The 21,372-nt window shown below is 42.0% G+C and overlaps 1 long non-coding RNA gene across 1 annotated transcript in view; it reads left to right on the forward strand.

The window, feature by feature from the left end:
* The window catches only part of LOC108590812 (uncharacterized), a 64,320-nt gene extending 44,005 nt beyond the window's left edge, over window positions 1–20,315 (forward strand). Inside the window, exons 4-7 of the long non-coding RNA XR_013533374.1 lie at window positions 7,127–7,282; window positions 8,457–8,602; window positions 18,848–18,940; window positions 19,187–20,315. This is a non-coding gene — a long non-coding RNA (uncharacterized LOC108590812). The remainder of the gene's footprint in view (window positions 1–7,126; window positions 7,283–8,456; window positions 8,603–18,847; window positions 18,941–19,186) is intronic.
* Window positions 20,316–21,372: the final 1,057 nt, after the last annotated feature.

Consider the following 21,372-nt stretch of genomic DNA (forward strand, 5'->3'; position numbering starts at 1 on the left):
GATTGTAAGCCTGAGCTACTATACTCAGCCTTTTTTCTATCTAGGTAATAGAGTTGACATTCCTTCAAAGTGGAGTCCATTTCCTCAGTGTGCCACCTTTTTATTTCTGAGGAAACATGAATTATCTATTAAATTAATTTCATATGAATAGATGATGGATGAATGTACAGCTTCTGAAAGCTATTTACTTTTGAATAGAAGATTCTGTGAGTCACAGTACTTTCACTCAAAGGGATGTGTCTTCAATCAACTATTTGGTGTGATGGAGGGCTCTGTGCATGGTAGGGGCGGGGAATGTGGGGTTGGAGAATGTATTTTTTCATCTCTGAAGCCATCACATGTGTAGCTGGCTGCCCGGCTGTGAATAAAACCATGTGCCCCATAGCAAGCATGTGGGACCAGACAAAATAGAGGCAGGGAGGAACAGGCAATGAGGGGATCAGCATGAAGCTCAGAAAAACAGGGTTGCAAGAAGAGTTTCCTTAGCTGCATCAGATACAGCTAAAAAGTCCAAGGGATTAAGAACTAGTATGGACTATGTGGCTTGGCACAATGGTTCCGTTTGATGATTCTAAAGAGCAATTATAATGGTGTGGTGAGCATGAAAGCCATATTTCTGATGCGTCCAGAGAGAATGAATGGTGAGGTGATTTCACTCGTAAAGAAGAGATGAGAACAAAGCAGTATTTGAGGCAGTACTAGGGTGAGTGTGAGAGGAAATGATGCAGTCTTGCCGGTCTCTTGGCCAGTCCACAGAAAAGCGGGGCTGGGATCCATCTCTCCTAAGAGCAGCCTAGGGAGGATCTTCCATGGAGGAGGAAAATCAACATATTTGATGACAGAAGGAAAGGACCATTGGAGGATAGGGTGAGAATGTTGGACAGGCAGTTGGTTTTTGAGAAAAAGAGAGATCTCTTCTTTTAAGGCTGGGAGGGTAGATGAAAAGGCTGATAGAGTGGAGGGTGCTCTTTGCCCAAAGGAGGCAGATGGAGGAGCACTGTTGGATTATTGTGCTCCCTGGAGAATCCATGTTGATGGTCAGTGAAATTTCACTTTCTCTCTCTCTCACCCACTTCCCCCCACATGCACACATACTGATCCCCCACCCCCAAACTTGCTAACACACAATAGTGCAATATCGAACAATGGACAGACATTTAATAAGTCTTACTCGGGCCCATTCTTCCCCTTTTCAAGGAGTTAATCTTAAAATAGTTACTATGGTTAGCTATTGTGGATTTAATTGAGGAGATAAAATTATTCTCATTTTCATGTTTACATCTCTTTAAGTTCAAGTGTTTTTTAGGACTATTTTGATGCACTTCTTTGCCTGCGGAGTACAGATTATAGCAGAGATAGCTACACTTTACAGAGCCCGAGATCTCTATCCTCTCACTCTTCTCTCCTCCTCCCATGCACTTGCCTGCCCTGCCTTTCTTCCTTTTCTCTTTTTCCTTCCTCCATCCCTCTTTTCCTTCCTCTCCCTTCTTTTCTTCCTTCCCAAACTGATTTCTAAACATCAAGTACATCCTAAGACTAGGATCTATAAAATAGCCTTAACAATGTTATCAGAACTAACTCCTAACCATTACAGGGTATCTCTTTAAGTAGAATAATAAAAATAATAAAAAAATCTACCAATGCTATTTTGAGTAGGGGTTGGGGGCTCAGTGGACAGCATGCGCATTCTGTAAATTTCCTTCCAATGTTATTTTGGTTTTGCCTGTTAGGAAGTGCTAGGGGAAAAATAATGGGTGCTTTACAACCACCATAAGAAAAGAGCCAGGATCCCTTCATTTCATGTTTATGTGATGACAAGTCTGCATCCCTGCTCCATCTGCTTATTCCCATCTGCAGTTTCAGGACAGGGAGCGAAGAGCTAAAATGATAGTCTTCTTGGATTTGTATCACAGGATAAAGCATAGATCCCAGAAATGAATCAGTAAGCTTGTGATTATCCAAAGTACAAACATCCAGAGAGCTCATGTTAGCAGAGTGTATTTCTAAAAGTGGGGGCCAGTGAAGAACCACCTTCACAGTCACCACCCAAGGCTTGGCATCATCCTGAGGTGCTGTCAAGAGAGATTCCTTTTTGTTTGTTTTAGTATTCAATTGATTTCATTTGATTTTCTCATTTGCTGAAAATGGATAGAGCCTTTCCCAGAATATTTGATTAGCAGGGGCACTGAATTTCTAGCCATTTTCTGTGAATGGGGGTTCTCTGGACAAAGGGAAAGAAAATTCTTCCGTAGTTCTTTTTTCACCCTGAAGATACAATGAGACTGAAGAGACAGAAACTCCCTTCTTTAAAGCATGTTGTGAGAGGAGGAAGGAATTGCCTTTGCCTACCTTGCCTATCCACCAGAGTTCAATCACAAAAGGCACTAGTACCCACCAAAGGGTTAATTTCTAAAACCTGACTGCTCCTAGTGAAGCCCAGGGCAAGTAAAGCTGCTTCCCTGGTCTAATTACCCACTGAAAGCGGGGGTGGGAGTCGAGTCTCGGCAGGTGGCACACGCCCTACCTGCCTGAATAGTTAGACTGCGACGTGCCTCGTTTTTAATCCTGTACACAGCCCTCTTTTCTGTTCGTTGTTATTTTCCTTCCTCACCTCTGGACACTTCGGCACATTCGCTTGAAACATCGTCACAGGAGAACTCAGCTTTGACAGAAACCTCTCTGAAAATTTTTTTGCCTGTTCTGGCTTGCACTTGAATAATTCTCCATCAACAGCACGTCTGATTGAGTTGGCATCACAAACCCTTTTGTATGCTACTTTTTTTCTTTAAGAAATATTAAAGTCTGAATAAAACTGGAATAGCTGCCTAGTAATGATCTCATTATATATAAATACAGAAGTGCTCACAGGAGAGATAATGACTCCAAGACTCAGGTATGCGGCGAATACCTATTATCTTCGGAGGAGCCGGCCCACATTCGGCACTCCTCCACAGCGCCACACAGCCTCCTTTCAGTTTCGCAGAATACCAAGGGCTGATTGAAGCTGGGAATAGAGTTTTTCCCTCCCCCTTCATGACATATGTTAGGAGATGAAAGGAACCTGGGCTGTGTGTTTACTCTTCATTTGGGAGTTTCACATGTTCTGATTGATCGGAAAGACAAAAAGGCAGAAGGAGAGACATTTGGTGCTGGCTGAAAACCATATCCATTCTCAATGTGAAGTTTCCTCGTTTGGTGAGGATAATTGTGATGAGGCAGTTCTGGGTATAGACGCTACTGAAAGACTTTTAAAAATAACAGGCCCACCACCCAGTTTGAGTTCTTATGTAGCAGAAGAACAAATACAGATGGTGGCAGTAGGAATGGGGGCCTGGGTGGGAAAGGCCCTCCTAATGGGGGGGTTTACTAGTTTTTAGCCCCCAGTCATCTTTTCTGGCTGCCAGGACCTAAGCAGATGAGTTTAGCACATCACAGAGGACTGCATGTAGGGTTTGATTCCTGATATGGGCTAAGTGATTCTGGAAAAATGTTTACTCCCTGTGATTAGCATCAAAAGAAGGAGTTGGGTAGAGGAGAGGGTAGATGATTTTGTTCTATATGTTCTTGTTAGGTTCTAAAGGGATATTTATTTAAACGGGTATTGCAACCTGGGCAACATAGGGAGATGCTTTCTTTACCAAAAAAATCAAAAACTTACCCAGGTGTGGTGACACAGGCATATAGTTCCAGCTGCTCAGGAGACTGAGGCAGGGGGGAATTCATGGGCCTGGGAGTTTGAGGCTGCAGTGAGCTATGATCGTGCTACTGCACTCCAGCCTGGGCAAGAGAGTAAGACTCTGTCCCAAAACAAAAACAACAGAGAAAAGGGTCATTTCGAGGTACCACCTTAGACCAGGAAGAGAGGTGGAGTGGAGGATGAGTGCTTGGCTGTTTCTATTTGACTGGGATTATAGGTTTATTATTCCCTTCTTATTTCCATATTGGGGTCTATCAAAATGCAACATAGTTTTATAAGCATAATTCTTTGGCAAGAGGATGGGCCGGCTGGTGAAAATATTTTGCCCATAGCCAAAAGTTTCATGCAGTAAATGCGGTATGCTGTTGAGCAATGATGATACATTCCTATTAGTTGAGAAAGTTACGGCCAGAAAATCTAAAGAAGGTTTAGTCAGAATAGACAAGGGCTGATATGGCCAGAGGAAAGCCCCTGGTATCGGGTGGGACTATTTTCATGGTAGAGAGAATCAGGACAGATGTCCTTGGTCACTGTTAGATTCATGCTGTACACACGCTATTTGACACAATGCTACGTTTTTCCTTACTTTATTAGGTATTGACGTTTGTAATGCCTTAGCTCCAGGGGAAGAATCTTTTTCTCTCCTTCTAGTACGACAGGTGCTGTTGGGATCAGGGAGAATCGTGTTTCTGTCACTTGCGCTCAAACTTCGTTGTGTAACAGCAATTGAACATGGATTCAATTGTTTGCAGAAATGAAGTGTTGGAGCCCACCTTTATATATATTCCCCCATTGCTCATGGAGGTATCTGGGAGAAGTCCGCAGTACAGTAATAGGAGCAAAATACATGTTCCCTGTAAGACCCAGTTATGTCTCAGGGTGCCTCCTTTTTTATGATAGTCATCACAGTAACCTACTACTCTTTGAGTGTTTGACATGTGCCAGGCTCTGTCCTATGTGCCTTCCACACTTTATCTCATCTGAGCCTCACCATTCTGTGAGGTGGATACTTTCATGCCATTTTATAGATGATGTCACACATAGTGACTTGATATCCCATGGAGAATCACTGGTTTGTGGCTACAAATATTGGAGGCTGTGGAGGCAGGAGGGGAGATGGTTTACATAGACGTCTCTGAATAAATTCATTATCTCCTCAATACCTTTGCATTTATCTAACTAGTTTTAATGGACACTTCAGTATTCAGCCTCTATGGTTTGGGACATCACAGAAACATGAGGCACAATCTCTGCCTGCAAGACACTTCTAATCTAGTAGACAGGAATAGAACATGAAAATACTATCGTGTGAAACAAACTTGGATTTGGTCTTTTGTGTATGATTAGCTCGTCTTTCTGGGCCTAAGCTTCTTTTTAAGAACTAGGTGATTGGACTTGATTAGAGGTTAGCAAACTTTTTTGGCAAAGGGCCCCAGAGAGTAAATATTTTAGGTTTTGCAGGCCATATGGTCTCTGTCACAACCATTCAACTTTGCTATTATAGCATAAAGGCAGACAAATATATGTAACAAACAGGCATGGCTGTGTTCAAATAAAACTTTATGTATAAAGCAATTGAAAATAAAAATCAAGTGGGCTGGGTTTAGCCCATTGTTGAGCAGGTGTTGATGTCTCTAGGCCTTTTTGGCTGGAATATGCTATAATTTATTTTACACATTCCACGTTGATTCCAGCTTTGGAGTATGGGGACATTTCTTTGGCTTTTCTCTTCTTAAGGAGGAGTCTATAAGAAATGGCAATAGCAGTGATCCTGGAGAGGCACCAGGAGGGATTCCCAGTGATGTTCTGATTGAAATCACAATGGGAGAAAGCCATTAAAAAAGGTGGGGAGAAAGATCCCATTAATCAGAGATGGGCACTGCTGTTTTAGTTGGAGATCTGGCTATTAGCTCAGCAGGAAGACAAGGAAGACAAGATGGGGTAGGCTGGAAACATGGATTTCCCAGAGGCAGAATGCTAAAAAAAATTCTTTTTAGAACAAAGTTGTTACATAAATTCTTATGTAGGTCTTAGAATCCAAGACATAGTCAATAATGAAATGTTGCTTGTATTAGTAAAGACAGTCACCGTAACAATCTAACAGAATTATGATAATCTAACACAATGTAAGCAAGTTGATTTTTGTGGAGTCTGTATTTTCTACTTGAAAACTCTCTCATGTATTATTTCCATATATTTAAATAACTGGATTTTCCAAGACATAAGAATAAATACACAATTGTAGGACTCTTTCTGTTGCAAGGGACATAAAAACCCTGCTCAAACTGACAAAAAAAGTAATATATGGGCTTGGAATATAGAACAGTGCAAGGGAATACTGGCTTTGGCTGAGAGGGTCTGATCCAGAATATCAAATGAGATTGTCAGGGCTTATTTCTCTGTCTTTTTCATTTCTGCCTTTTCTCCCCACTTCTGTTGGTTAAGCTTCATCTTTAGGCTGACTTCTTCCTGGGTAGCAGGATGATATTGTAAGACTCACCTCTTGATCTGACAAAATGCAGTTAAGGAGCAAGAGCTCTTTGTTCTCAAAAGCCCTCACATAGTCTCCTCATGTCTCCTTGGCTCTGACTGGGTCATGTGGCCATTCCTAAACCAATCTCTGCAGCCTCAGCCAAGTTGGGCCCATCATGTGGTAAGAATGATGGAGGAGAGGTTCCCCAAAAGAGGGCTGAATTGAAATTGCCAAAAAGAGGAAGGTGATTGTTGAGTGACAAATAGCAGATGTCTGGTGCAATGCTACTTTATAATTTTCAAAACACTTTTGAGGCTAACTCATTTGATTTTACAACAATTTTACAAGAATATCTCTGTTGGCTGCTATTATTTCCATTTTCAGATGAGAACACTAAGGCTCAAATGATGTCTTCAAATTTGCAGAGCTGGTGAAGGAGATTGTGTTACCTTTTCTCTCTTAGCGATGGGATATCTGACCACTGTACAACATAACCATTACCTCTCCTGTTTTGGACCAGATGTCTGTTATTATCATCTAAAATTCTGTTAGCATTTTATGTAGCTGTATCACATTGGCTTCTCCTGATATTAAAGCACACAGTGAAAGCCCCTCTGGTTTTTCACATGATTTCTGGCAAAACATAATGTACCTAAATTGGCATTTTGAACTTAAGTGCAGGGTTGTGTTTATTTTTGTGATTGATATCTCATATAAATTTTTCCTATTGCTCCAGCCTGGCAAGAACTTTGAGTCACGTGGAATCTAAAATATTAACTATTTCTCCCAGATTTGTACCATCTTAACATTTAACAAGCATTACTGTTTTGTCTTCCAAGTAATTGCTAAGAGGATTGAACTATAAAATATATGTAATATTGATTAATTACCAATTTTAAGTTGGAATAAAGCCTCTAGTGAGATGTCACAGGACTCTATATTTGGTTATTCCACAGTTTTATAACTGATATGGATGGAGGCTAAATTGACATATTAAAAATGCGAATCACTTCACAGATGGAGGATGTCTTCTCATTTGATCTCTTGTCTCACATTTCTGATGTGAGCAACATTTTGAGATGAAATGCCAAATTATTGGCCCAGAGTCGATGGTAAGTATGATTCTGTAAAACTCGTATATCATTTATCCTGGATAGAGTCAGGGAAATTGTAGCTCCTCAGTTAGTGTGAAATGCCTGCAATGACAATAATAATAATGGGATAATCACAGTGGTGACTGAGCCTCACAATCCATGGACATTTGGTAGACAACATGTGCTCTCCCAGGGACTTAATTTTCTTTTCCAGATTAGAACAGTGAAATTTTATAACTCAAAGGTAAGTTATACAAAGATTTGTATAGTCCTAGAAATACTATCTAGGACTTTTGATTGCCAATCAAGGATGCTCAGGCGGAGAGAGTGGTGGATGGGTATTAGAATCACAGTCCTCTGCTGGTAGGAACCGCAGTGAGGCTTTTAAACTCACTTGTGTCCATCACAGAGCTTTGATTTGGGTTTGGTTCAAATAGCTTTAGAGGACGATGAGAGATTTTTATGCAAATTAGAATCAGTTATTATAATTGATTTAAATAAGATTGAGGAACAATCATTGTAAAGTTTAATTTCTCTAAAAAGATCTCTTTTAAGATTGGTTTCAGCCACAGGGCAGACAGGTGTTCTGTTAGTGCCTCTTTGGGAAGGTGTGGGGAGGGGACCATGTTGCTCCCCACCCCCCCCACCACTTTCAACGGACGAAGGTGATCAGTTCTCCTTCTCCCCTCCATGACGCGAGCACAGCTGTTCCTGGGCTCTGCTTACTTCTCCCATCTCTGCTCCCTCACCCCCAGACTTAGATCTTGCAGAAATGCTGCCACTACTTAGGTATTTCATAGAGAAATTTTGCTTTCAAACTGTAATGAATAGGTTTCAAAGAAAGTGAATGAAAGCTCTTCTTTTCTTCCCTTTTCTATGAAGTGATTAGCCGTGCAGTCTGGAAAACGGTTTCTATTTAAAAGTAAAAATATTTAGAGAGCAAACATCCTTCCTCTCTTTCCAAATGCACTCAGAAAATAGGAAAAACAGCAGCTTGCTCCCCTCCTGCTCAGTGCTGTGCCCCCCCTCAAAGTCTCCCCGTGCCCCGCTTTCTCATGCCACTCCTTCCTAGCTACAGGAAAAGGTTATCAAGGTGATAATAAGCGAGAAAATGTTCCAGCCTTATTTAAGCCTCAGCCACATTGCACTGCTTAAACGAGGTTAAATGCCTTTGTGAACCTGTGTTTTCTAGCCCCTTGGCCAAGCGGCCCTAAGCCAGCCTGATCCAACCTCACCTCACCCACTCGCTGCAAGAGACTCTCGGGTACAGGATGATTGAGGTGGCCCCAGCCTCCCCAGCAGGTGCTGACTTGCGCTTGGAAATTCAATCCTCTCAAGGTAATTCCTCAGCTTATGAAAAACTTCTGGCAATGAATTCTGAATGTGATGCCTCCCACTCCAGGCAGGATAATGGCAGGCTCACTGACTTCCACAGATGCTGAGCCTAGGATGGGAGGGAGCATCATAGTGGATGAGGCACTTTTAAAGACAGGACTTTGGTGACCTCTTTGGAGATTTCTAGCTATTTTTGGAACACCAGCTTCAATCTTCTTTCTTCTGACGTCCTTTAGATCCCAAATGACTTAGGGCCTGTCTGGGCCACCTCTAGGCTGCAAGTGGTCAAGCCTTGTACAACAGAGAGAGCAAAACAGTGCTTTAGTCTTCTCTTGGGTGGAACTGCCTGAGTTGCTTAGAGTGACATCTTGGTGCTAAGTTTGGAGACCAAACTAATTGTGAAAAAAATATATGGAGTTACCATGTGAGATCTGCCACTGCCTACAAGCTGGTGGACATGGACATCATCACAAAAGCAGATGGGCTACCAGGCTTGGAGAAATCCCTCTCCGTGCATAAAAGTTGCCTAGAGATTCTGAAATAACCATCTGCCTTTAAGATTCTTTGGATCATTATTCTCAAGTTGTAAGAATTTTCCCTTCTTTCCCTTGATCACCCCAAAGATTGCCCAGTCCCCAAATGCAGAAAATCCCAGTGGTGATTGCAGATGCTGCTGTGACAGTCCTCAGCCTCCAAGTGGGGATGGCTTTGCTGTGGGAGGCTTTGAATGTCCTCGTCGTCCCCTAGAGCTTCAGCACGAAGTCTCAGGATGTGTTTTGGCAAGTGCAAAATCCAATAGTCATCGAACACTTGATAATCTTTTATGCCCTGTAAAAGTATGTTTTTATTCATCTTTTTCTTCAGGAGGTAAGAAATAAAGCTGTTCCATTCTAGGCATAAATTAGCATTTATAACAATGCAGTACCAAAAATGTAATTTAAATAGAACTGATTAGAATTTTGATAGGGCACCAAGGAACTTCTAAACAAATGCTGATCAGGTAATGAGTGGAACAAGTCATTTATTTTAGTGGTTCAGTTATCTACTCAGTGATTGGGTCACAGTTTTCCAAACATATACAGTGACTGTTCATTAATTATGCACTTCTCACTCAGTAATTGTCCAATTTAACTAAAAACTATAAGCTTATGGGCAAAGCCACAGAGGACAGCAGAGGGAAGATGTAACAACCTAGATAAAAGTATATTTTCCTTTCGTAATAACATTTACTAATTCAAGGACTCGGCGAGAGGCGAGCTATTGTTAGACTTTGGCCTTGCTTTTGTCTTTATGCAACAGACTAAATTGCTCCCCATTTGTTAAGCAGGGACATTTAAGCTCCAGAGTGCCGAGCTTTGCAAATGAGGCTACACTAGCTGGCATTCAGCCTGTCTTCGTAGGTGTAGCCTCACCTTTGGATCAGTCTGCAATGTGACAAACGCTATTAATTGAATCACATGTTTTTCTTCAGGTGCATCATCCTGGAAAATGTTCTGAATCAGTCTGAAAGGTTAATTTGCAGGTTTTTCTCCTTTGATAGCTTGGAGCTTTTTCTTTTATTAAGAAGACTGGAATGTTATCCTTGTTATTTCATGGGGTAGTCCAGCTCACATCTGGGACATTCTTGATGTGGTTGCTCCTCTGCAGTATCATTAGAGTTAATGTTCTGTTTTACCTATTGATCAGCTTTTTTTTCTTTTGAGACAGAGTCTTGCTCTGTCACCAGGCTGGAGTGCAGTGGCACAATCTCAGCTCACTGCAACCTCCGCCTCCCGGGTTCAAGCAATTCTCCTGCCTCAGCCTTGTGAGTAGCTTGGACTACAGGCACGTACTATCATGCCCTGCTAGTTTTTTGTTTTTTAGTAGAGACAGGGTTTAACCATGTTGGCCAGGTTGGTCTTGATCTCCTGACCTTCTGATCCTTCCGCCTTGGCCTCTCAAAGTGCTGGGATTACAGGTGTGAGCCACTGCACCTGGATCCTATTGATCATCTTTGTTGTAACTAAAAATCAGTTTATCAACCTTGTTGTCTTGATATAATCTGGATGTTTGAAGAATGTCACTTTCTGGAATACAGATGAGAAATTAAGTCCTAGGAAAGGTAATAATTTAAACAGGTAAAAATTTGCTTAGCATGAAACATTGTTTTTTTGTTTTTTGAGATGGGGTTTCACCATGTTAGCCAGGATGGTCTTGATCTCCTGACCTTGTGATCCACCTGCCTTGGCCTCCCAAAGTGCTGGGATTACAAGCGTGAGCCACTGCACCAGGCCCACAACATTGTTTTTAAAGGAAGAATCATCAGTGTGTTGCCACTAATGTTGCCCACCTCACCCTGAGTGCTTTCTTGTGTGAAGGACTTCCAGGCATGTAGCTCTACAATGTGAGTCCTGCTTTGAATGAGCACCTACTATATGAGGCTGGTGAGAAGAAAGGGCTAACATTGTCCCATGGTCTCGTGGGCTAATGCTTGGCACAGCAATTTGTGTGAGTGGCACTGGTCTTCATGCTGCTGCTTGAACAGAGTACACCTTCTGTCCTCTTGTCCTGTGAGTAAAAGCTGAACACAAAGAAAGCATCTAAGGCAGTACCCAGTGGAGGCATCTAATACATTGGTCATCATTACTGAATTAATAAAGATGGGGACTTTAGATAAGGCCCAAATATAGGCAGTGGAGTGACAAGCATGTGTATAGAATTTCCTTTCTGTTGGAAAACAACAGCAAATATCTCCGAGAGAGAGTCTTCGTTGCCCAAACTTACTCTACCAATAGGGAGGAAAAAAATGAAAGTTTGTCATTGCTGGAAGAATTTGTAGTGTTCTAGCTTTGTGTTTGTAAAATTTGACCATCGTTTGAATACATACGTCTTCTAACATGTGTCAGTCCATTTTACAGCTGAGTAACTAAGGCAAAGGGAGGGGAAAAGATTGCCATACTCACAAAAGAATTCTGAGGCCTGGGAGAAATAAGGACCAACTATCCACCTCAAAGAAAGTTTAAAGTCCTTTCCCCATACATATCCCTATGCCTCTCTTTTAAAGTAAAAAAGGAGTGAGGTATGGCTGATATTGTTTTCTACAGGGATGATTTTGGTTTAATGAATTATGACATTTGGAAATATGCTAAGAGAATTCACTACCTTAAGACAAACACATGGTGAATGGGTGAATGGATAAAATATTTTGTTTGGGGTAATTTATTTTCTCTGGCTATGTCAACTCTTGAGCAATTAACTAGATTATTTTCCTAATGTGAGCAATGACTGTATTCATACTAAACAATTAATTGAACAGTTGTTCCAGGGTAAGCACTGGAACTCTCTTATTTTTTCCTTCTCCTCATGTCACCTCCTTTTCCACACATGCCTGGCTGTCTCTGGAAGAGCAATTTCCCCAGCATAATGTCTATGTGAAGATTGTAAGCTCTCAAAAAAATCATAGCAAGGAGCTATGGCTGCACATTTATTCTCAGCAGATCTCCACATATCTTTGGATTTTTATGTTGTGCTTACTTTACAATCACTGAGTTCCGTGTTATAATGTCTCCATTATTTTGGTGGGCATATTAGAGCTGATTGTTTCTCTCAGCAGCCTTCAACCGCCCCCTGTGAGACCTCCACAGCTTACCTTATCATAATATTGGAAAGCAATTTCTCTTGACTGCTGTGAACCAACGCCGGAAATTCAAAATGCTGCTACAGTCATTAAGTGATTTCCAATTAGTTAATTGGTTTTACAGGCTGCTTCTTTCTAAACTGCACCTTAAATGAAAAGCAGAACCATCCATTTTTGAAAGAGGAAAAAATCCTGGGGCCTTTGGGTTTTAACATCCTAAAAGCACAGCATTCTTTGGAAGAAAATTCAGTAAAAACACCAGCTCTGCAGAACAGAAAACTTTATTATTATTACCACAGAAAAAGAATGGAATCACTCTTTTGGCTTTCCCAGATTGTCCAGGGTTTAGTTTGCCCACTTTAACGTTAGATCAAAGGAAGACAGGCAGATTATCACAGAACAGCACAGAACATGGAGACTTTCCTGATCAACACTAGTTCTTGTCTAGGGAAGCTTCCTGGGCCTCTGTGTTGGGTGCCCTAGGGCTGTATACGCTTGGCTGCTCTGGGATGCGATATTAAACCTCACTGAGCAGTAGGGGAGAAGTGCTTGAGAATGGTAAGAAGCTGATTTTTGGAAAGGAAAGGGGATCTGATTACGTCTATGGGCTAGCAAAAGGAATGGATCGAAGGAAGCATGAGAGGGTTGGTCTAGAATATTTCTTGTCAACACGTGTGTTGTTAATGGTGGGCCAGAAACACAAATTGTGAACAATATTTGATTTACACAGTGGGGTAAATAGGATGAATATTCAAGAGGGTAAATAGGATAATAACTGATTTACCCAGTAGGGTAAATCTTTTATCTGTTTTCCCTGATAGAGAAAAGTTGGCTTTAATAGTAGATAAGAGGCATACAAAAGTAAAGCAAAATTTTCTCTTTATTAGACAAAGATGCAACCCATTAAATCAGAAACTGCATAGTGTAGTGGGGCTAGAAGCATGGACTCTGGAGCTGGACTATCTGGGTGGACATCCTGACAGTCGCTTTCCAGTTGTGAGATTTTGGGCAAGTTACTTCAGAGAGAGAGAGAGAGAGAGAGAGAGAGAGAGAGAGAGAGAGGGAGAGAGAGAGAGGAGAGAGAGAGAGAGAGAGAGAGAGAGAGAGAGAGAGAGAGAGAGAGAGAGAGAGAGAGAGAGAGAGAGAGAGAGAGAGAGAGAGAGAGAGAGAGAGAGAGAGAGAGAGAGAGAGAGAGAGAGAGAGAGAGAGACTCCCACACAGTCATGGGAGAGGATCCCAGAGAGAAAATCTGTGTAGGTAAGGGAATAGGGGAAATTTAACAGCGGAGTTACTCCCGCCCCATTCAAGTTTTTGTCCAGTTAGAGGAGCTTTTCCAAACTTCTTCTGGAGTGGTTGATCTTTGACTCTGATGCTGGATTGGCTGTCTGGCTCCCAATAGAGCCCCTCCTTCCAAGGCTTTTGGGTTTGTTTTTTTTTTTTAAACAAAGGAAGCTCACCTGGGCTGTTTACGTTCCGGCACCTGGGAAAGTTAGACAGAGAACTCTAGGCTCCCGGAGCAGGGGTGGATAGAAGTATGGCCTGGAAGTTCTTGCCTTTGAAACCACACCCCTTGTGGACCTGGGAAGAGAAGTTAACATAGTACCTCAATACCATCCTCACAGGGTTGTTATGAGGAGTAAACTTCTGGTTACGGAGCTGGAGGCCATCATCCTAAGCAAATTAAAGCAGGAACAGAAAACCAAATACTGCATGTTCCCAAAGATAAGTGGGAACTAAACATGGAGACACATGTACATAAACATGGGAGCAACGAGCACTGCGGGCTAGTAGAGGGGAAGGAGGAATGGAAGGGGATGTGGGTTGAAAAACCACCTAGTGGGTACTATGCTCCCTACCCGGGTGCAATATATCCAGGTAACAAACCCATACATGTACCCCCGTATCTAAAATAAAAGCTGAAATGAAACAAATCCCTTAGAACCAGAGCTTATACATTTTTCAATAAACCAAATTTTATAATATGCCATGTTTTGAAAGATTCACCTTTTGATCTCTCCTTTGAAGAAAATCTCTCATTTTATGGTTTATTATCCATGAGAACTGATACTCCAAGGAGGCCAATAGATAAGGGCCTCTCTGGAAGGAAAAATTCACCTGTTAAGTGTGTGGGGTTTAATGCATCTCCAGTCCCCCAAGACTGTTCCTGTCATAGCATAAATAATATCCAGCCCAGTCAGTTGGTCAGTCCATCTGTCAGTCAGCTGTACTCCCTGCCATCAGCTCTTTAAGACAATTTCATTCCTCCAAACTCACCCAGTGCCTGCTCTTTTTGTTAAAGAGCAATGTTTATATATAGAAGTAGATGTAGGTTAAATCGGAAAGGTAGAGGAGGCAATGATTGGAATATTGGGTCAGAAAAAGTGAACTTCCTTGTGTGTGCTTGTGTGCGTGTGTGTGTGTGTGAGAGAGAGTGAGAGGAAACAGACACGTACACACAGACACAACACAGGGACACATATATGCACACACAGCCCGGTAGGAACAGAAAATCTTCCATGTGAGCAGGGACAATGCATTAGAGAGTCAGTTCACTGGTGAGAAGGAGATCAGGGATGCGAGAGGGGTAAGGGAAGCAAGGAAGGGAGCTGAGGATGGAAAACCCTGTTCCTGGCTCTGGTGTCTTTGTGTCAGCTTTAGAAGCAGTTGGTTCATCATTTCAGCAGCCTGGAGTCCTTTAGTAATGACTTCATGGACTAAAATTTAAAACCAAATTAAATGTGTTTACAAAACAGCACCCACACTGAATTGATAACGAGCTGCCAAAGTTGGGCTTGTAATGATCTGGGTCCCGATCTCTGACAGGCTGCATGCGCTGCCGGGGGTCCTGGTGCTGTTCTTGGGGGTAAAACTGCAGCCATCCTTTCTCCTGTGTCATTCTCCCCCTGCCTAAGTGCAGCACTTTTAGGTGATACGCTGCTGGGCACGAGTCATGCATTTATTTATAGATACATATTTGCTGGTTTTGAGAGTAGTAACTCTGTTAGAAATTTGTTAGCTTTTTTTGGTTTGTTTTAAGATTTTTCTTTTTAGGTTTCCTTATGCAGTACATCCATTCTGGATGAAACCATGTTTTGAGAATACTAAGTATGAAATCTTGTAATTACTTATGATTTTTGATGGTGTGTACTTTGAGAGTGAAACGTTTTCAGGGATGATTGGTCCCCCTGCCTCCTTCCCTTGCAGCTCCTTCGTTTCTAAACACCTTGTTATTTCAGAGAGGGGGAATCTTTCATTCCGATTTTATGGAACAGAATGAAGTATTTTTCTAGTCATATTTTGTTTTTAGAACAAGAACTGCTCTTTCAAGTTGTTAATCAGTGTAAAGGAAAGGAGGCATCAAAGGGAATGCTGCTGTGTCCTTTCTAAAGGGAGCAAAATGTTCTTCTTGTAATGAAGTATATTGATAGATTTATTTCTATCGTCCATGAAGATAATTAGGACTCAATAAATATGAAATCAATCAGCAAATAACCTCTTCCTACCCTTGAGGAACTTAGGATCTACTGAAACAAGATGAATGGCATGCATCTTTATCTTTTTAACAACCCTTTGCCTTCCATTTATGGGAAACAGACTCTTAAGAATTCCCATCCAGGGATCCTGAAGAGGTTTGGCCTGTTATCTACTTAAAATCATGTATAAGCCAATGAGAAGATGCTTTAGAGTTACTACCTGAGCAGCAATATTGCATGTGAAACCGCTCCCTTAAAAAAGAGTTAATTTCTAAAAATAGCACCAGAACTGAAGAGTGCATGGCTGGTGGTGATGGCTGAGTGGTCGGCAGTGTGTCTGCAGGGTAAGGAGAGGGGAGGGAGTACCCTGGGATAAGACTGTGTCTCCTGTTAATCACAAGACGTAAAACCACAATTCAATTACATGGGATTCCATGCTAATATTCCTCTTGTCAATGGCTTTTCTGTTTCAGAAGGCAGCAGAATCCCACTGTAGAGTCAATGTGTGCCTAAAGCCTGATTAACTGTATTGTGGTGCTCATGGAATATTTAGTCTCTGGATATTATTTATGTTGACTCAGGAGCAGTCTTGGGGGAATGGAGATGCATTAAACCCCACACACTTGACAGATGATCTTTTCCTTCCAGAGAGGCCCTGTGTTGCTGTCTGGGCTCTGGTGGCCCCGGGGAAGCTCCTGGCTTCTTCCTGACCTCCAGTAAACCTGTTCTTCCTGCTTACCATGCATTAGAAACAAAATGTACTTGTTTGAATCGATATTGGGCATTAAGCAGCTTCTGGGCTTCATGTCAGGGACTCTGGTAGAAGAGGTTATCCTCTGTTTGCACTGGGGTTTGGGTAGCAGGAAATTTAAGATGAAATAGGCTAGAAGTTTAATCCTTGGATGCATTTAATCTTGTGACTGTTAGTTGGCTCTCAAGTTTTCACAAAGTGCCTTAGTCAACAGGAGGGAAGGTGATGTCCTCAGTTAACATTTCATCTTTTCCTACTGCTCTGCCTCTTTTTACCTTGCCCCTTCCACCTGGAATGTGCTTCCCTTCCCTCGAGATGCCCAATCTCAGCTCATTCTTCAAGAGACAGCAAAAATGCCACATTGGTCTTCCTTGGTGCCTTCCTTCATTAATTCTGGAACAACCCACCTCCCCCACACACAAAAAATCATACCCAGGAAGCATCAAGCATCATAGTATTAAAAGGTGGTAGACTTTTTTGGACTAGAACGGTGTGAGTTTACCTGGTAGACCTTACAGTTAGTAGGTGTGTTCACCTGCTAAGGTTACCCACCCACTTTTAGCTTTGCTTTGCCTTAACTGTAAAATGGGGATGGAACACTAGGGTTTTCAGGAGAGTTAAATGATGTATTAGTCTTTTTTCATGCTGTTAATAAGACATACCTAATATTGACTAATTTATCAAGAAAAAGAGGTTTAATAGACTCACAGTTCCATGTGGCTGGGAAAGCCTCACCATTATGGCAGACACGGCTGCATGTCTTATGTGGTGGCAGGCAAGAAAGAGAGAGAGCCAAGAGAAAGGGGAAACCCCTTATAAAACCATCAGCTCTCGTGAGACTTATTCACTGCCATGAGAACGGTGTGGGGAAACTGCCTCCATGAGTCAATTATCTCCCACTGGGTCCCTCCCACAACATGTGGGAATTATGGGAGCTATAGTTCACAATGAGATTGGGTGGGGTCACAGCCAAACCATATCAAATGATGTCACCAGTACAGGGCCTGGAGGCGAATCCTCAATAGATGTTATTCCTTTGATTTTTCCTAGTTCATTCAGCTAACTGTAATTCTTAATCTTTCTGGGGCCATGGATCTGTTTGAGAATCTGATGAGAACTATGGTTTCTTTTCTCAGAAAAAAACATATGTAAATACATTAAAAAATTTTCAGACATTTCCAGGAACTTCCCTATAGTCCAAACAAGAATCCATTAGGGGTGGTTTTGATCCCTAAAGGGTTAACCACCCTACTTCCCTCCAATAGCCATTTTATGCAAAGCACCTGAAAAGGGACCTTCCATTTAGGAGGGGCTGAATGAATACTAGTTAATCTACCAGTTTCTAAATGGCAATCAGAATCACCCCATGCCTGGAGAAAATCTCGCTCTAATTTTTCCTTATATTTAGTTTTGAGAAGCTGTCATGTGCAAGTGACAGAAATACCTCTGAGCAGAGAGTCCAGTCCTTGACTGACATGTCTTCCAGCTGGCCTGCCATACCTTGTTTGAACAAATTTGGCCTTTTCAAAAAAATTTTCCCTTTCTTGTCGGACTCTACCCTGAAGTCCTGTGTGTGCTGCTCCCCAGCCAGGAGACGTGTTCTGCTGACATCTCTCTCTCCTCTCCCTGTATGATGGAATTTATAGAAATTATTCTTTGGTTGGTCCCAGTGTCTGTATTTTGGCAGGCCTCCCTGTCTTCCATGTGATAACCGCTTTGCAGACAGTGCAGCTGAGGTTCTGCCGAAGACTAATGTCACCCTTTGTCAGATGCTGTCTGGGTCCAGGGGTCACCAACACCTGCCCCTCCCCTCCTCACGTCTGCTGGTGCAGGTTCCCTCTGCACTATATTTAAAAGCACACAATACCGTGTGGGGCTGGCTGTGATCCAGTTCATTTGAAGAAAGTTAGCAGTGAACCTGGGTAATTCAGGCACCTCGGAATGTTTTTTATGGCCCGCACTACCTGGATTGGTTTGTCTGACTGTGTACTGCAAGTAAATGAACCGGATAATCGCCGTATTTCTATTCCACTGCGTGCTGTGTGGCCTGCGCCTCTGGAAACAAAAGTTTTCTCTAAAACAGTCACTTCTCAAGAACAATGATGCCCCCTGGGGGTGAATATCTTGTCAATGTGTGCCAAAGTATGACTAAACAAATTGGCTCAAAAAGTAGCTTTTCCCCATTTGACTTTCATTTGATAGTTTTATCGAAGATCAATGAGGACAACAAAAACCTCTAAAAACAAAAACCAAACCAAAGTTTTCTCCCCACTTCCCGTAAGTCCTTCTTATTGATGGACTCCAAGCCAACAGTATGTTTCAGGCTTTATTTAGTTATTCTATGGCTGCATTTTATTTTACTTTAATAAAAATGTAAAATTTGTATATACTTGTGTGTACACGTGTAGGTTTCTGACATGCGTCTGTTGCCTAGTGGTGAAGTCCGGGCTTTTCGTGTACCCATCGCCTGAACAGTGAACATTGTGTTCATTACTCAATGGGTAAGCTTTCACCCTCACTCCTTTCCACCCTCCTACCTTTTGTAGCCTCCAGTGTGTCATATTCCACTCTGTGTACCCATTGCGTATTCATTCTTATAAGTGGGATCATACAGTACTTTACTCTGTTTCTGAGTTATTACACTTAGAATAATGGCTTCCGGTTCCAGCCATGCTGCTACAAAAGACATGATTTCCATCTTTTTTATGGCTGAGTAATATCGCATAGTATATGTTTTCTTTATCCAGGCCTCTGTTGATGGACACTCACGGTGATCCCGTCTTTGCTGTTGTGAATAGTGCTGCAATCAACATACGAATGCAGGTATCCTTTTGATGTAATGATTTCTTCCCTTTGGATATATCCCCAGTAGTAGAATTACTGGATCAATTGGTAGTTCTATTTTTAGTTCTTTGAGAAATCTTCTTTAGGTCTTTATGGCTGCACTTCAGGCATCTGCATTGGTGAGTTTAAAGACGCTGTGGAGCACTGCTTTTTCAAACTTTAATGTGCATTCAGATTAACTGGTGATCTTTTTAAAATGCAGATTCTGATTCTGTGGGTTTGGGGTGGGGCTTGAGAATCTGCATTTCTAGCCAGCTCCCAGGTGATGCCATTATTGCTAGTTCATGGGCAAATCTTAGAGAAGTGAGACTATCGCCTTCTTCTGTGAGATACATGCACACAACCATCAAGCCTGTCCCAACACATGCCAGCCTATGCGACCTCTTTAGGTTCTCTACTTGGCTTGCTGTTTGTCATACCCAATTCTGTTTTCTTACAGCAAATCTTAGTGAAAAGGCTCTGGTCTTGAGAGAAGAGCAGTCAAATTTGAATGAAATCAAGCAGGATATACCTAGACACAAAATATTATCCATAGACACGTTGTTACCTGCCAGCCCTCCTTGCCTTCTCACTAGTTATTTAAACTTCTAAGTAGAAAATTGTTCATTACTTAAATTTAGAATAGTCTAGAAAAGTACAACAAATGTTAATTTCCAAAGTCTTGAGTACCTGAGATAGTAATTTTTGGAGCTTTAGTTCAAGACAAGAACATCTCTGCGCATATCTATTCATCCTTTTTGTCACTCCTATTAAATGTCATTCCCTTGTGTTTGTTTGATTTATGTTTCTTAGAAAACCACCTGAACTGTTTTCTGCAATGAATTGGGTGTATATTAACAAATTATTTATGTAAACATTTATTCCTTCAACACTGAGTGCGCACTATGTGTAAAAAATTGTGGTAGTGACTTTGCTTCCAAGTTAATAAAGCAAGCCAAGTTAATAAAACTCTGTGGGTTTTCACTTCACATCTGAATAATGAAGGGCTGGACTGGATGATCCTGAGCTCTCTGAGAGTGTGTCATTCTAAGAACTGGGAGAAGCTGAAGTAGTAACATTCTGCCTGTTGTCGCTTTTTATTCTACAACACAAAAGCTTTTTTTAGCTTTTTCTCTTTCACGGGAAGCAGAGAAGGCACACATCTTTCCGTGTGTGTATTTGATGGCCACGGGGCGATAAGGAGGAAGGAATGCTTCCCTATGGTAACCTGGCTTTCTTTTCTTGAGTGGAAGAGTATTCCTATTAGAAAAAATCCTACACAGTATTTCTATATTCCTATATGTAAAAGCTAGCCCATCCTGTGGGCCTTCCCTTTGCCTCCTGAGGTGGTTCCAGAGAGACCCTAGATCTCTGTGGAAGTCAGATGGAAAGCCACTGCCCTTAAGTAAGTTCTCTAAGAGACAGACTCCAAGCCACTCCATGCTGTCTTTATGTAAATAGTGCTGGGGGTGGGAAATCTAATTTAGGAAGTCAATATTTCAGGGTGTGGAAATCTGAGTATGTCTAGGGACCTGAGGAATGAGGAGTACAGAGGGGCCATTTCCTTTTGAGGATAGTAAGGGAAATAGGAAGGGCCTGGCACCTGTGCACAAAGCTGAATAGAGCAGGCCTTTAATGCCTCACGGTTCTTCCTGTGCAAGGGATGGATTTATTTTCATAATGGAGAGGCTGACACCTGGGCTGGGCTTGAAACAAGAATGAGGGGTGGGGAGAGAGAGGGAGAGAAGGAGAAGGAGAAAGAGAGAGAGAAGGCAGTGAGAAAGAGAGAGAGAAAAGGAGAGAGAGAGAGAGGTGGGGAGAGGAGAGAGAAAGAGAGAGAGAGAATGAGAGAAATGCATCCAGTCTTTACTCTCTGGGTCTGGTGGGCAGGAAATGAAGCGGAGCTGCTGGGAGCCCATGATTGATGGTGCGGAGGGGCCTCTCCTGTCCTTGTACTGCATCGGTTCCGTTCACATTGGGTTGGCTTTGGAAGTTCCAATCTACAAACCACAGGGGCTGGGTAAAGTCTCTAAATCAAGTATTTCTGTCTTTACTGTCTTTGGTGTCTGTGAAATGCTTAAGCACTGAGTGAAAAGAGGAGTCCTAGTTT

The sequence above is a fragment of the Callithrix jacchus genome, chromosome 3, assembly GCF_049354715.1.
Source record: "Callithrix jacchus isolate 240 chromosome 3, calJac240_pri, whole genome shotgun sequence".
NCBI lineage: Eukaryota > Metazoa > Chordata > Mammalia > Primates > Cebidae > Callithrix > Callithrix jacchus.